The sequence below is a fragment of the Capra hircus genome, chromosome 11 (assembly GCF_001704415.2).
Source record: "Capra hircus breed San Clemente chromosome 11, ASM170441v1, whole genome shotgun sequence".
Classification (NCBI taxonomy): domain Eukaryota; kingdom Metazoa; phylum Chordata; class Mammalia; order Artiodactyla; family Bovidae; genus Capra; species Capra hircus.
The window spans coordinates 92,852,729-92,867,641 of NC_030818.1; the positions used below are offsets into that span (position 1 = coordinate 92,852,729).

General features: G+C 42.9%; 1 pseudogene; it reads left to right on the top strand.

Annotated features, from left to right (window-relative positions):
- LOC102191344 lies at window positions 11,081–12,414 on the top strand (annotated as a pseudogene).

Consider the following 14,913-nt stretch of genomic DNA (forward strand, 5'->3'; position numbering starts at 1 on the left):
GGGATTGAACCAGCGCCCCATGCATCTCCACATTGGGAGCATGGAGTTTTAATCACTGGACTGCCCCAGAAGTCTCCACAGCTGGGCTCTGAAAACACTGTCCATTTGTTCTTGCTTTCAACATCTCCAGGGAAGCCTGGATTGCTGACCTTCGCAAAATGTTAGCTATTCCTTCCATCCTGGGGGGCTGGTCCATAAAATCCTCTGTCACTTAAATTGGTCAGAGTTGGGAGTCTGCTGCTTGTAACCAAACATTATTAGCTGCTGACAGATGCAGTAGGATGGCTCTGGAAGGAATTGAATCAGCAGAGACACAATCAGTCTGGAGATTTAGAAAAAGCAGCCTCGGGTAGGGTGGATGGCAGAGTAGAGCAGAAAGGACCATAGGGAGACAGAACGTAATGAGGCTGTGGCTGTGGTCCAGCTGAGACAGGATGGCAGCTGGGTGCCAGGTGAAGGGCTGTGGCGATGGGAGGATGGGATAGATCCCAGAGATAGTCTTTTTTTGAATAAAGGTTCCTAGATTAGGGGGACTTTGTTTTGTATGGACAACTGTGTGTGGAACTTTTGTAAACAGAAACTCTGTCAAACTTACCAAGAAGACTTCTTAAGAATGAAGGATCTTTGCAACACTGTTTACAATATCTAGGACATGGAAGCAACCTAGATGTCCATCAGCAGATGAACGGATAAGGAAGTTGTGGTACATGTACATAATGGAATATTACTCAGCTATGAAAAAGAATGCATTTGAGTCAGTTCTAATGAGGTGGATGAAACTGGAGCCTATTATATAGAGTGAAGTAAGTCAGAAAGAGAAACACCAATGCAGTATATTAACACATATATATGGAATTTAGAAAGATGGTTATGATGACCCTATATGCAAGGCGGCAAAAGAGACACAGATGTGAAGAACAGACTTGGGACTCTGTGGGAGAAGGCGAGGGTGGGATGATTTGAGAGAATAGCACTGAAACATATATATTACCATATGTAAAATAGACGATCAGTGCAAATTTGATGCATGAAGCAGGGCACTCAAATCTAGTGCTCTGAGACAACCCAGAGGGATGGGGTAGGGAGGGGGGTTCAGCATGGGGGGACACATGGGTACCGGTGGTTGATTCAGGTCAGTGTATGGCAAAAATCACCACAGTATTGTAAAGTAATTAGCCTCCACAATTAAAATAAATAAATTAAAAAAAAAAGAATGAAGGATCTTTAAATGTACATCCATGTCTGATTCATGTCAATGTATGGCAAAAACCAATACAATATTGTAATTAGCCTCCAATTAAATAAATTTGAAAAAATTTTCTATTGGAGTATAGCCAATTAATAATTTTGTAATAGTTTCAGGTAGACATTAAAGGGACTCAGCCATGCAAGTACATGTATCCATCCTCCCCCAAACTCCACTCTCATCCAGGCTTCCACATAACATTGAGCAGAGTTCTTTGTGCTATACCAAAGTCCTTGTTGGTTATGCATTTTAAATATAGTGTGTACATGTTCATCCCAAACTTTCTATCTTTTTCCCCTGTCCTTCCCTGCTGGCAACCACAAGTTCACTCTCTAAAAGTGAATCTTCTTCTGTTTTGTAAATAAGTTCATTTGTATCATTTCTTTTTAGATTCCACATATAAGGGATGTCATTTGATATTTCTCCTAGGAGTTGTTGTTTAGTCGCTAAATTGTGCCCAACTCTTGCGACCCTACGGACTGTAGTCCTCCAGGCTTCTCTGTCCATGGGATTTCCAAGGCAAGAATACTGGAGTGGGTTACCATTTCCTCCTCCAGGGGATCCTCTTGATTCAGGAATTGAACCCACATCTCCTGCATTGCAGGCAGATTCTTTACTGTTGAGCCACCAGGGAAGCCCTCCTAAGAGTGAAGATCTTAATGTTCATAATTTGAGTGCTCATTCCTGGAATTTTGATTTGATGGGTGTGATGATTCATCTTCTGTGTCAACTTGGCTGGGCTACAATTATTTAATCAAACACTAATCTGGGTGTGGCTGCCCAAGGCATTTTGCAGACTACTTAATACTGCAATCAGTTGATTTTAAGAAAGGAGATGACTCTTGATAATGTAGCTGGGCCTCATCTAGTCTGAAAAGCCTTAAGAACAAACGCTGATGCTTCCAAGAGAACATATATGTCTGTAACTGAATTGTATATATAATGCGTATATGTAGTATATATGTAACAGAATAATTTTGCTGTATACCTGAAACTAATGTAACATTTTAAATACACTCTACTAAAAATAAAATTAGTAGTAGAGTAGATTTAAAATTTTAAATTGGTTTAAAAATAGTAGTAGAGTGGATTTAAAATATTATATTAATTTCTGGTTTACAACAAAGTGATTTAGTTACATATATAAGACATATACATATTATATGTATATATTCTTTTCCAGATTCATTTCCATTATAAGTTAATACAAGACTTTGAATATAATTCCTTGTGCTATATGGTAGGTCCTAAGTTGTTTACCTATTTTATATATAGTAGTGTGTATCAGTTAATCCCAAACTCCTAAATTCTGCTTCAAGAGAACAATATCAACTCCTATCTGAGTTTCCTGCCTGCTGGCCTGCCCTATGGATTTTATTCTGCCCTTCTGGGTTTTGGGCTTCCCAGGTGACTCAGCTGTAAAGAATCTGCCTGCCAATGCAGGGGTCACAGGCTACAGGAGTTCGATCCCTGGGTGGGGAAGATACCCTAGAGGAGGAAATGGTAACACATTCCAGTATTCTTGCCTGGAGAATTCAATGGACAGAGGATCCTGGTGGGCTACAGTCCATGAGGTCCCAAAGAGTCAGACATGCCTGAGTGACTGAGCACGCTGTGGATGTTAGACTTTCCAACCCTGACAATGGTGGGAGCCAATACCCCAAAATAAAGTCACTTGTATCTCTGTATTTATGTCTAATCATCTCTATATATCTATCTCCCGCATATACATATATATATTTATATAATTTCTATATATCTATCTCTCCCATGTACATACATACATATATACATACATACAGAAGTACATTTATACATACATACGTATGTAAATATATGTCCTATTTTGCTAAGAGCCCTGAGTGGATCACCCACTGTAACATTCAGGGTTCTCCAAAGAAGTAGAACAAATGGGTTCCTCTAGCCCATTTCAGCAGGAAGGAGTTTATTAAGGGACATTGTGTAGCTCATGGAAACAGCTACAGGACCAGAGAATGAGGCTCAGCGGCTTCACACCCAGAAACAGCAGCTGCCGCCCCAGAGAAGACACCTCTGCTGCTGCCACGGGACACAGACATCTCCGGCTGCGCCTCTGTTGGCCAAACCCCACCACTGCTGCCCCTGAAGGCTGGCTGCTGCTACCCATCCTTGCAAGAAAATGCATTCATTCTGCACAGTGCCTGCTTGCCCACTTTTCTCTACTTCAAATTCAAGTTACTTTTACTTCACGTCTGATTGTTAGAGCCTGCCTCACAAGCCTGCACTCTGGCTCCAAGAGGAGGTGGGAAAGTGAGCTTTCTGGCTTGGACATTGGGAAGGAGGGACCCATAATGCGGCATCGTCTCTATCCATGGGAGGGTGTCCAAAGGGGCTGGCAAGCAGAGGTAGTCCACCTTGGTGGATCTGAGTTTTTAAGTTCTGTTTTGCCCCTGAGAACACTGCAAAGAACATCACAACTGTTGACCTGACCACAGCTCAACGTTATTGCCAGCCAAGAACTTATCAAGTGAAATCACAGAAGTGCAGATCAGAGATATAGCACACAGTATACAGAACACTACTGGGATACAGAATGTACCCTTTTGTGTCTGACATTTTTGCTCAGCATATCGGTTGACATCCATGTTGTTGTGTGGATCAGCCATCTGATATTTGTTATTGCTATGTAAATATTTAATGTACACCACAGTTGACTTAATCTTTTCTGGTCAATTGTCCATAGACAGTTTGGTTGTTTCTTTCTTTTAAAAAAAATTATTGTGAATAATGCTGCCTCTAGGGCAGATTTTAACCCTTAAACAAGGACTCTCTTTTAAAAAGTCATCTTTTAAACTAAAAGGATAAAAGAAAGAAAGAAAATTTAAAAATAAAGAAAAATAAACTAAAATAAAAATGTCATCTTTTCACAGACGTAGAGAATGGACGTGTGAACGCAGGAGTGAAGGGGAGAGTGGGACAAATTGGGTTGACACACAGACGCAACCAGGTGTAAAGTAGATAGCTAGTGGGAAGCTGCTGTGTAGCACAAGGAGCTCAGCTTGGTGCTCTGTGATAAACTAGAGGGGTGGGATGAGGGTGGGAGGGAAGCTCAAGAGGAAGGGGATATACATATATGTACAGCTGATTCATTTTGTTGTACAACAGACACTAACACAACATTGTAAAGCAATTATACTCCACAAAAATAAACAAATAAAAAAGTCACCTTTCAAACACATTTATTATGGGAAATGGTTCCTGTTCTCTATTTAAAATCCCCTGCTGTTCCTTCTTTTGCTTTGTGACCTGATGGAAAGACCCAGTGGATTCAAAGTGTGACATGCACCATTGGATGAGGGGAAAGGGAATTAAATATTTATTAAGAGCCTACTCTGTGGCATGTAATTTACCCGTCAATTTCATTAACTCTTACCAACAGCCTGTGAGTAGATTTTCCTGTTTCATAAAGGTGAAACTAAGATGCAGAAAAATCAGGTTACTTGTCCAGAGTGGTACAGCTACAAAGTTGTGGGAGGCAGCTATGTAATTCCAACGTGTGGTCAGTTTCCACCACATGCCCTAAGGCTCAAGACCTCCAGAACCAGAGACTCAGCAGGGATGGGCAAGGGGGGCGGGGGCGGGAAGAAGGGTGGAGGGTGCGGTGATGTGGTGGGCATTGGTGATGGTGATATACTTCCAGATGATTCTGTTGATGAGCCTCAGATGGAGACCGTGCACCCTAATGGGCTGCCTCTTGGTCATTCATTTCCTCTTTAGATGACTGACGTTTTTCTCTTTCCTCTCCTTGTGACTCACTTTTTCCAGGCTTGCTATCTTCTTTCTGATCTGTGACTTGCACTCTGCACGCCGTGATAATGTTCACCAAAAAGCTGTCCCCACAAACCTCCCATCTGCTGCTAACTTCCCCTCCCCGCCTCCCTTCTGGCCACTTTGGGTGAAGCTCCAACCTGGAGTACCCCCTTCCCTCATCACAGGGATACTCGAGTGCCTGCTCTTGTCTTAGTTCTCAGTTTTCATCTCTTTAGGGAGGGACTCAGGACAGATCCTGGTTTCTGCCTCCTCCCCACTCACCCTGTGAGGTAGGGAGGTGGGAGATATAGCAGGGCTTTTCTTGTTTGTTTCTTTTGAACATAAAGTTGACCACTTTAACCATTTTAAAGTATACTATTGAGTGGGATTTAGTGCATCCACTATGGTGCAGTACTTAGTTCCAGAACATTTTCAGCATTCCAAAAGGAAACCCTGCACCCCCTGAATAGTCATTCTCCATTTCCTACTCTTCCCCTACCCCCCAGCTGTTCATCTGCTCCCTGTGTGATAGCGTTGTATTGTGCTAATCTCATCATAGACAATATCTTATTAATTATCATGACAGCAGCTCTGGGAAATTGGGGTTCCTCCTTGTATTTCCAGATTAGATGACTGAGGCTCAGAAAAGAGAGGCTTCTGTGAAGTCATAAAGCCTGTAAATGGCAGAACCAGGAAGAGAAGCCATGGCCAAGTGCTGTGTCCAAGCTGTGCTCACCGATGACCCAGATCTAAGAGGCCTTTCCTGTGATGAACATGGCATACGTCTGAGTGGCGCCTAAGCTCCATATTCTTTCCATTCTGAAGGTCAGTGGTCACAAAAAAAATGCAGTTAGCACATGTTCAACTGATTTAGGCTTTTGGAATTTTCCAGGATCTGGGATGCTGGCTTGAGGGAAGTAGCTTGGTGGCAAGATCCCAGATAATGTGACCCAAGACACTGTCGGTCGCCTTTTCAAATCTTGGAACCGCACGCGAGGCAGCAGAATAAGCAGCAATGGAGTGATTCCAAATGTGGCCCAGGCTGAGGGGAGTCCCATGAAGGGAAGACTCTAACGAGTACCAGATGCCTAGGCCTGTGTGCTCGTCATCTGGACTCTTTCTTCAAGAGCTTGAGCTCCTGGTTCCCAGACCGTGTAGACTGACTTCCCTTGTGGTTCCAGAAATGGAAGAAGCAATTGCAGTCTCCTTTTGCACAGAGATTTAATAGAAAAGTTACAATCGATATGTCATCAACATTTTCTTGGACAATGTTGCTATTAAGGCTAATAGAAAACCTCCTTGCTATTAAGGCTAATCTTTTCTGAACACTTCAGCCTACCTCCTACCAAACAGATTAAAAATGCATCCATATGCCTCAGCTAATATACTTTCCATATGTGCAGTCTACATGTATTTTGAGGTGGGTTTTAGTTCACTTCTTGTTCATAATGAGTCAGTAAGCTGTGTCCAACTCTTGGCCACCCCAACGGTGCTCCAGCACCTTTGTAAATAATTAAGCCACTCCATGTGGGTGGGTCTATTTCTGGACTCTGCTATGTTTCACTGATTTGTTTATCCTATGACAAGACCACACTGACTTTTAGCTTTATAGTAAGTTGTTGGTTTTTTTTTTTTTTTTCAGTTGGGATATAATTGCTCTATGGACTTCCCAGGTGGTGCAGTGGTAAAGAATCCACCTGCCAATACAGGAAATACAAGAGACAGTTTCCATCCCTGGGTTGGGAAGATCCGCTGGAGGAGGAAATGGCAACCCACTCCAGTATTCTTGCCTGAAAAATTCCATGGACAGAGGAAACTGGCAGACTATAGTCCATGGCATCACAAAAAGTGGGACGTGACTGAGACTGAGCCAAAGGGTGATAATTGCTTTACAATGTTGCATTAGTTTCCGCCGAATAATGAAGTGGATCAGCTATATATATGTATACACATGCCCTTCTTCTTCGACCTCCCTCCTACCCTCCCATCGCACCCATCTAGGTCACCACAGAGCACTGAACTGAGCTCCCTGTGCAGGAGCCTACTAGCTAGCTAGTTTACACATGACAGGGTGCACGCATCAGTGTAAGTCTTGAAATTGTTCACTGCAATTCTCCAACTTTCTTTTCCTTTTTAAGATTAGCTTATTAGTTATATATTTTAAACTATTCTCTTAGTGCTTACCTTAGACATTATAATGTATATCATTTACTTATTAAAGTCCCATATCTATAATTTTTTTTTTTTACCATGTCCTGGTAAATTCAAGAACTCTAGAATATTTGAACTCCATTTCCCTTCATCTTGACTTTTATGCTATAGTGGTAATATATTTTAATTCAAAATGTATTTTAAACTTCATAAGACACCCTTACTTTTGGTTAAACAGGCAATATTCACTTTTAATGAATATAATTCATTAATATTCATTTACCTGTATTTTTGCTCTTTACGCAATGCTTTATTTTTTTCTGCATTTTGTGCTTCCCTCTGGGGTCATTTTCCTTCACCCCTTAGTGTGTCCTTTTGTGAGACTTCTAGTAATATAAGATTATGCTTTTTTTTTTTCACCAATTACTCACTGTCTTCTGAATGCTCAGTAGCTACACCCTCAATGGCTTTAAATGGGAGAGTCTCCTGAATTTTTGTTTTGACTATTCACATTTGTATTTGTATTTACAAGCACGTCAACATCAGATAGCACTACTTTAGTCGTTTCAGGTTGATGTGAAATGAAGTCAGACTTTGTAAACTATGTGATTTGGTCCTATGCCAGGTGTGCTGTGCATAATACAATTTCTTGGTAGTTGGAATAAAGTGGTGGGAGAAATGAGTCATCCCACAGCATACAATAATATGTTATGCTCACTATGCCATTGAAGAGTCACTTCATGTTATGAAATATAATTTAGTTTCAGCAAAATGATATAATGCATAACATTAAATTAATGCTGTTAATTTATTAGTTTTGCTGTTTATTATTAGTTTTTAAAATTACCAAATGTGTTTATTTATTTGAATTAAGTAATTGGTTTTTGCATGTTTTCATTCTTCTTAATTGTAATCTCCAAAAGGTGGGGATGAGACCTCATCTTGTATAAGTACGTTAGCCTAAGACATTTATTTATACACAGCTCTATTATTATTTATGTTTAAGTAGCATCATAATATGGGCTTCCCTGATGGCTCAGTGATAAAGAATCTGCCTGCCAACGCAGGAGATGCAGGAGACTCGGGTTTGATCCCTGGGTCAGGAAGATCTCATGAAGAAGGAAATGGCAACCCACTCCAGCATTCTTGCTGGAAAATTCTAAGGACAGAGGAGCCTGGTGGGCTACAGCCCATGGGGTGGCAAAGAGTCAGACATGACTTAGTGACTAAACAACATTAACAACAAATTCCTATAGGTTCTATTTTTTGTCTCCTATTCCCCCACCACAAACATCTCTACTCTTTTTTGTTTTCCTTTTCCCATGAGTGTTACTACCAGTCTCTGTTCTGGTCTGTCTTTTTAGCCCATCCACCAAGAACTTCCCTCTAGTTTATTCTTGCACAGCATCCCAATTACCCAGATCAGTGTGGTACTTGCAATGACAATCCAATACTAAAAGCACAATAGAGAGAGTTATTAATCCCATTTGGACCCAAGGATAAGAAGAATGCTCAGAGAAAGCCATAGAGGTGATGTCAGGCCTCAAGGGAAGGTAACTAGGCATTAATTAAGTGGAAAGGGCTTCCCTGGTGGTACAGATGATAAAGAATCCACCTGCAATGTGGGAGACCTGGGTTCAATCCCTGGGTTGGGAAGATCTCCTGGAGGAGGGCATGGCAACCTATTTCAGTATACTTCCCTGGAGAATCCCCATGGACAGAGGTACCTGGCAAGCTATAGTCCACGAGGTCAAAAAGAGTTGGACACGACTGAGTGACTAAGCACACACAACTAAGTGGAAAAGAGGCAAAGATATTACAATCCCATATGAAAACATGGAGGTGTGTAAAAAGAAGTGTTTGGGGAATGCAGCATAGTTCAGAATTTGATATACGGTATTGATGGTCAGTTGGGCATCCCAGGTGGTGCTAGTGGTAAAGAACCCACCAGCCAGTGCAGGAAATGCAAGAGATGGGGATTCAATCCCTGGGTCGGGAAGATGCCCTGGAGGAGGGCAAAGAAACCCACTCCAGTATTCTTGTCTGGAGAATCCCATGGACAGTGGAGCCTGGAGGGCTACAGTCGATGACGTCACAAAGAGTCAGACAGGACTGAAGCAACTTGGGGCACACACACATGGATGGTGAATGCATAGCTGACTTGCTGCAATCTCCTCCCATTCCATATCCGTGGCAGACATAGCTCAACGATCACAGAGCATTTTCCTCACTGGGACTGAGCAGAGGCCTTGAACCATTCTCAAATGAACATACTAGGCAGCTACTCTTAATTAAGTGGTAGTGGCATAAGAGGTGAAACCTATTTGTTGTTCTGGGGATGAGAGAATGAGATGTCATGAGGAGTAATTGAGGCTGGGGAGTTAGTTAGCCAGGAACCAGGCTGGGAAATTGCTTTTGATGATGGAATCGGTGATTATAATCTCTTGGGGAAAGAGAAAAGTTTCTGTGCTTCGAGTGTGAAATATCAGAAAAGTCTCAGTATTCTGGGAACTGCCTCTCTGGGCCTGCTCTAGTCTCTGACCTTGTTAACAAGGCCCGGGAGAAATTCTGTTTGCGAATTCCCTAGCTACCCTGCTTTGGTCCTAATTAGCCACTCAGGGAAGTTTGTGGTTTAATTAAGAAACATCTATAGTTAAAAGTTCGGCTTCTCCTAACTGAGCGGTGATTAGGAATTAAGCAGGGTTTCTCCATGGAAACGTAGCCTTTGGCCATCACCAACTCAAAGCACCGCAGGGACAGAGGTCCTTTCTCAGCCTCATCTATCTGCCTCACTTCCCGATCAGATAAGTTGGGCCTATCTGGGTCTGCTCTGGAATCACACTTGGAACTGAGGCACCAGGTTGGAGGATGGGTCTGGCATGGCTGTAGACATCCCTTGTAATTTCCTTTGTGTTGAAGGAGACCTACAATTATAAGACAGGATTGGTGAAAGCCCTGAGGCAGACGTGTGTCCGGTGTGTGTGAGGAATAATAAAAGGGCAAATGGACTGGACTGAACGAGCAGAAAGAGGCAGGAGATGAGTCCAAACTGATCAGAGAACCAGTTCATGTAGGACCCTGTAGACCATCTGTCAGTATTTTGTTGTCAATGCATTTTCTTTTTACTTAAGAAACGTTTCTCTAGCCCAAGGCCTAAAATATGACTCTCTTTATTTTCTACAATGTTATTTTTAAGATGAAGTCTTATTGCACATAAAGTACAATTTATATACAATAAAATTTATTCATGTTAAGTATTTTGTTAATGAGTTTTGACAATTGTCTTCTGTTTTGTAGCAATTACTATCAAGACGGAGAACATTTTCAGCACCCTGGACATTTCTCTTGCCCCTCTAGTAATTTTTCTTCTCCCCCTCCCAGCTCCAGGCAAACACTGATCTGATTTCCTGTCTCCCCCACCTCCAGAAAAAATGTCATATAAATAGGATCACACAGTATGTAGCTTTGTAGTTTGTTTATTTAGCTTCTTTCACTTTGCATACTGCTTTTGAGTTTCATCCAAGTTGTTGTATCATCATAGTTCTTGCCTTTTTAGTTCAGTATCATTTCCTGTGTAGATACACCATTATTTGTTGATCCACCCAGCAGTTCCTAGACTGTCTTAGATTTTGGCTAGTATGAATAAAGATGCTACAAAATACTGGCATACATTTCTTTGTGTAAGCACAATTTTCATTTCTTTTGGAGTATCTAGGAGTGGGATTTCTGGGTTACATGATAGGGGTATGTTAAACCTTTTAAGAAACTGTCAAATCATTTTAAGCAACTGTTCCATTTTTGCAATGAATGAGATTTCCAGATGCTCAGGACTTGGATTGTCAGTCTTTAAAATTTCCTCTCCGGGCCGCGCCAAGCTAGCCCTCAGGCAGCACCATGAGCAACCTGAAGCCTGACGGCGAGCACAGCACTGGCATGGCGTGGGCTCCGGCGGCACCCTGGAGGAGGAGGAGGTCAGGACACTGTGGGTCAGTGGGTTCCCTGTGGACATTAAACCCAGACAACTCGACCTGGTCTTCAGGCCTTTCAAGGGGTATGAATCATCCCTGATCACGCTCAGATCAAGACAGCCTGTTTGTTTTGTGGCCTTTGACTGTTGGGCAGGAGCAGCCGCCGCCAAGAATGCACTGAATGGTATTTGCTTTGATGCTGAAAACCCGCAGTCTTTGAGGCTAGAGTTTGCCAAAGCCAACACCAAGATGGCCAAGAACAAGCTAAAGTGAAAGTCACTCAGTCGTGTCCGACTCTTTGCGACCCCATGGACTTCTCCAGGCCAGAATACTGGAGTGGGTAGCCGTTCCCTTTTCCAGGGGATCTTCCTAACCTAGGGATCGGACCCAGGTCTCTGGCATTGCAGGCGGATCTTTTACCAGCAGAACCACAAGGGAAGACGACGAGCTAAAGAGAAGAACAAGTGAATGGCTACACCAAATCCTACCACTGCCCGCCCCACCCTTGGAGCACACTTCATCTCAGGGGACACCTATAACCCAATGGGGGCCGCTCCGATCCCCGCATCCCCAGAGGCCTGGGCCCCCTACCCTCTGTACACTATGGAGCTGATCCCAGCTATCTCACATACTGCCCGTTCAACTACCCAGCCGCCACCACTGCTGCTGCGCTCTGCATGCTCAGGTGCGTTGGTTCAGTTCAGCTCAGTTCAATTGCTCAATTGCGTCCAACTTTTTGTGACCCCATGGACTGCAGCACTCCAGGCTTCCCTGTCTATCCCAACTCCTGGAGCTGCCTCAAACTCACATCCATTGAGTCGGTGGTGCCATCCAAACATCTCATCCTCTGTCATCCCCTTCTCCTCTCGCCTTGAGTCTTTCCCAGCATCAGGGTCTTTTCCCAATGAGTCAGTTCTTCGCATCAAGTGGCCAAAATATTGGAGCTTCAGCTTCAGGATCAGTCCTTCCAGTGAATATTCAAGACTGATTACCTTTAGGATGGACTGGTTGAATCTCCTTGCAGTCCAAGAGACTCTCAAGAGTCTTCTCCAACACCACAGATCAGAAGCACCAGGTGTGCTGGTACACTTCCTCTGATACCACCCAGCCAGGATGGAAATAGCGGCACTTCTGTTGGCTCTTTACCCTTGTCACCACAGCTCGAGGCCCCCGCCCCACAGGGGAGGAAGCCACTCTGAGTGCCCCGTGCCCCCAGGTGGCCCTGCAGAGCTGCTGCCCTCCAAAAACTGCGAATTTTAAGCCTGACTCAGTGAACTCTTTTTCTTCCTCTCTTCCTCCTCAGCCCTGTCCTGCCCCACAGCCTGTCTCCAAGGCCTCAGGGCTGGATTCAGGGCCTTTCTTGCTGGAGTCAGGGCTCCTTGGGGACTGAGCAAGTCCCAACCTCCCAAATCTGCTTCGGTAACCCCACCTCAAGATACTGAGGCATTTAGTTTTGAATGTTTTCTGGCATGAATTAAGACACTTAAAACTATGTGTACATGAGTGTACAGTTTGTTTTCACACTGCTTCACCATGGCAACAAGGCCTGGCCACTAAGGGCTCATCATCATTCTGGGTCCCTCTCCCTACCCATCTGCCCTGCACCCACCTGGCTTCATCAAGGACCAAGCCCTGTAGCCAGTTCCACTCGGTGGCTGGCACTCCACCACCACCACCCCCCCACTCACTTCCAGGCTGAACAGGAAGGACCACCCAGCCAAGACAGAGCGTTTTCCTGGTCATTTCAAATCAGGGGGCTCTGCTTCCTCCTCCTCAGATGGGCCAACAACCATTAAGAAAATCCTTTCTCTGCTCACTTTGCTTACCTCTCCCCAGTGTACCCTGGCACATCCCACCCCCGCCATGGCTCCTCAGTCTTTCCAAACTTTGAAACCAACCAAAAAAGTGAAACTATTTTTGTACCCTGTGTAACAAAATGTTTATGCAACGTGAAAGAGGAGAGTGAAAAGGCTGGCTTAAAGCTCAACATTAAAAAAACTAAGATCATGGCATCCTGTCCCGTCATCACTTCATGGCAAATAGATGGGGAAACAATGGAAACAGTGATGGACTTTATTTTTTTGGGCTCCAAAATCACTGCAGATATGAAAGTAAAAGACCCTTGCTGCTTGCTATGACCAACCTAAGTTTGAAAGTGAAAGTTGAGTCGCTCAGTAGTGTCTGACTCTTTATAACCCCATGGAATGTAGACTACTAGGCTCCTCCATCCACAGGATTTTCCAGGCAGGAGTACTGGAGTGGGGTGCCATTTCCTTCATGACCAACCTAGACAGCATATTAAAAAGCAGAGACATTACTTTGCTGACAAGGGTCCATCTAGTCAAAGCTATGGTTTTTCCAATAGTCATATATGGATGTGAGAGTTGGACTATAAGGAAAGTTGAGTGCCAAAGAACTGATGCTTTTGAACTGTGGTGTTGGAGAAGACTCTTGAGAGTCCCTTGGACTGCAAGGAGATCAAACCAGTCAATCCTAAAGGAAATCAGTCTTGAATATTCATTGGGAGGACTGATGCTGAAGCTGAAGCTCCAATACTTTGGCCACCTGATGCCAAGAACTAACTTATTGGGAAAAGACCCCAATGCTGGGAAGGATTAAAGGCAGGAGGAGAAGGGGATGACAGAGGATGAGATGTTTGGATGGCATCACTGACTCAATGGATGTGAGTTTGAGGCAGCTCCGGGAGTTGGCGATGGACAGGAAATTCTGACGGTGCTGCAGTCCATGTGGTCACAAAGAGTCGGACACGACAGTGACTGAATTGAACTGAACTGAACTGAAAGCTTCGTGTGTGTGTGCAATTAATTATTGAAGAACCCTTGTCAGCCTTGTCAGATAAGTTTAACGTTTTCTTTTGAGGCATGAAGAAGAAAAGGGTTTCCTTTCTTCAGCAGTGAGCCTTAGCATTTTCTTAGTTTAAGAAAAATGAAGGAAAAATTGTGCAATTTTTTGTTTTGTGAGCACATCAATGCTTTGCTGTTGGCTGCAGCTGTGGCTGTCTTGCCATTTTCAGACTTAGAAGATGAAATGGCTCTTATAATTGCTGATCTTGTGAGAATGTGAAACTGGATAATATATGAAACACAAAATAAAAGAAATCATCCAAAGTAAAAATGAAAAAAAAACAATAGCACACCGTCGATTATTGTAGCTTAGTAAGTCTTGAAGCTAGGTAGTGAGAGTCCTCTCCTTCTTATTTTTTCTCAAATTTATTTTGATTCTTCTAGATTCTTTGGCATTTTCATATAAATTTTAGAATAATTTTGTTAATTTCTGTAAAAAAAACTGGTAGAATTAAAGTAACTTTTGGTTTTTAACATTTCTGTCTTATTTTGGTATCCCTTATGGGGAAGTAAATTTAAAAAAAAACTATACTTCTGCTACCCAGAAATGACCATTGTTTTTCCAGCTTGGTGGGTTTTCTTCTCTGACTTAAAAATTATTTATCTTTATAGTAGATCTTACTTCTGAAGAGTTTAAGGCAGCTAGGAGGAACATATAAGCTACAAGATGGGTAAACTGAAAATAAGGTTAGACAAGCACAAAAGAAGGAATAAACAAGGGTGGGGACATAAAATTGAGCCAGGAATGACTCTGAAAATGCAGATGGTAATGACCCTTGTTACGGGCGAGCCTTAGATTTGGCTCCAAGCTTTCTGATCAGTCACAGAATTCACAACCAAAGATAAAAATAAACAGTCACTTAGATGAAATACTAACATCTGTGTTCTAAGAACA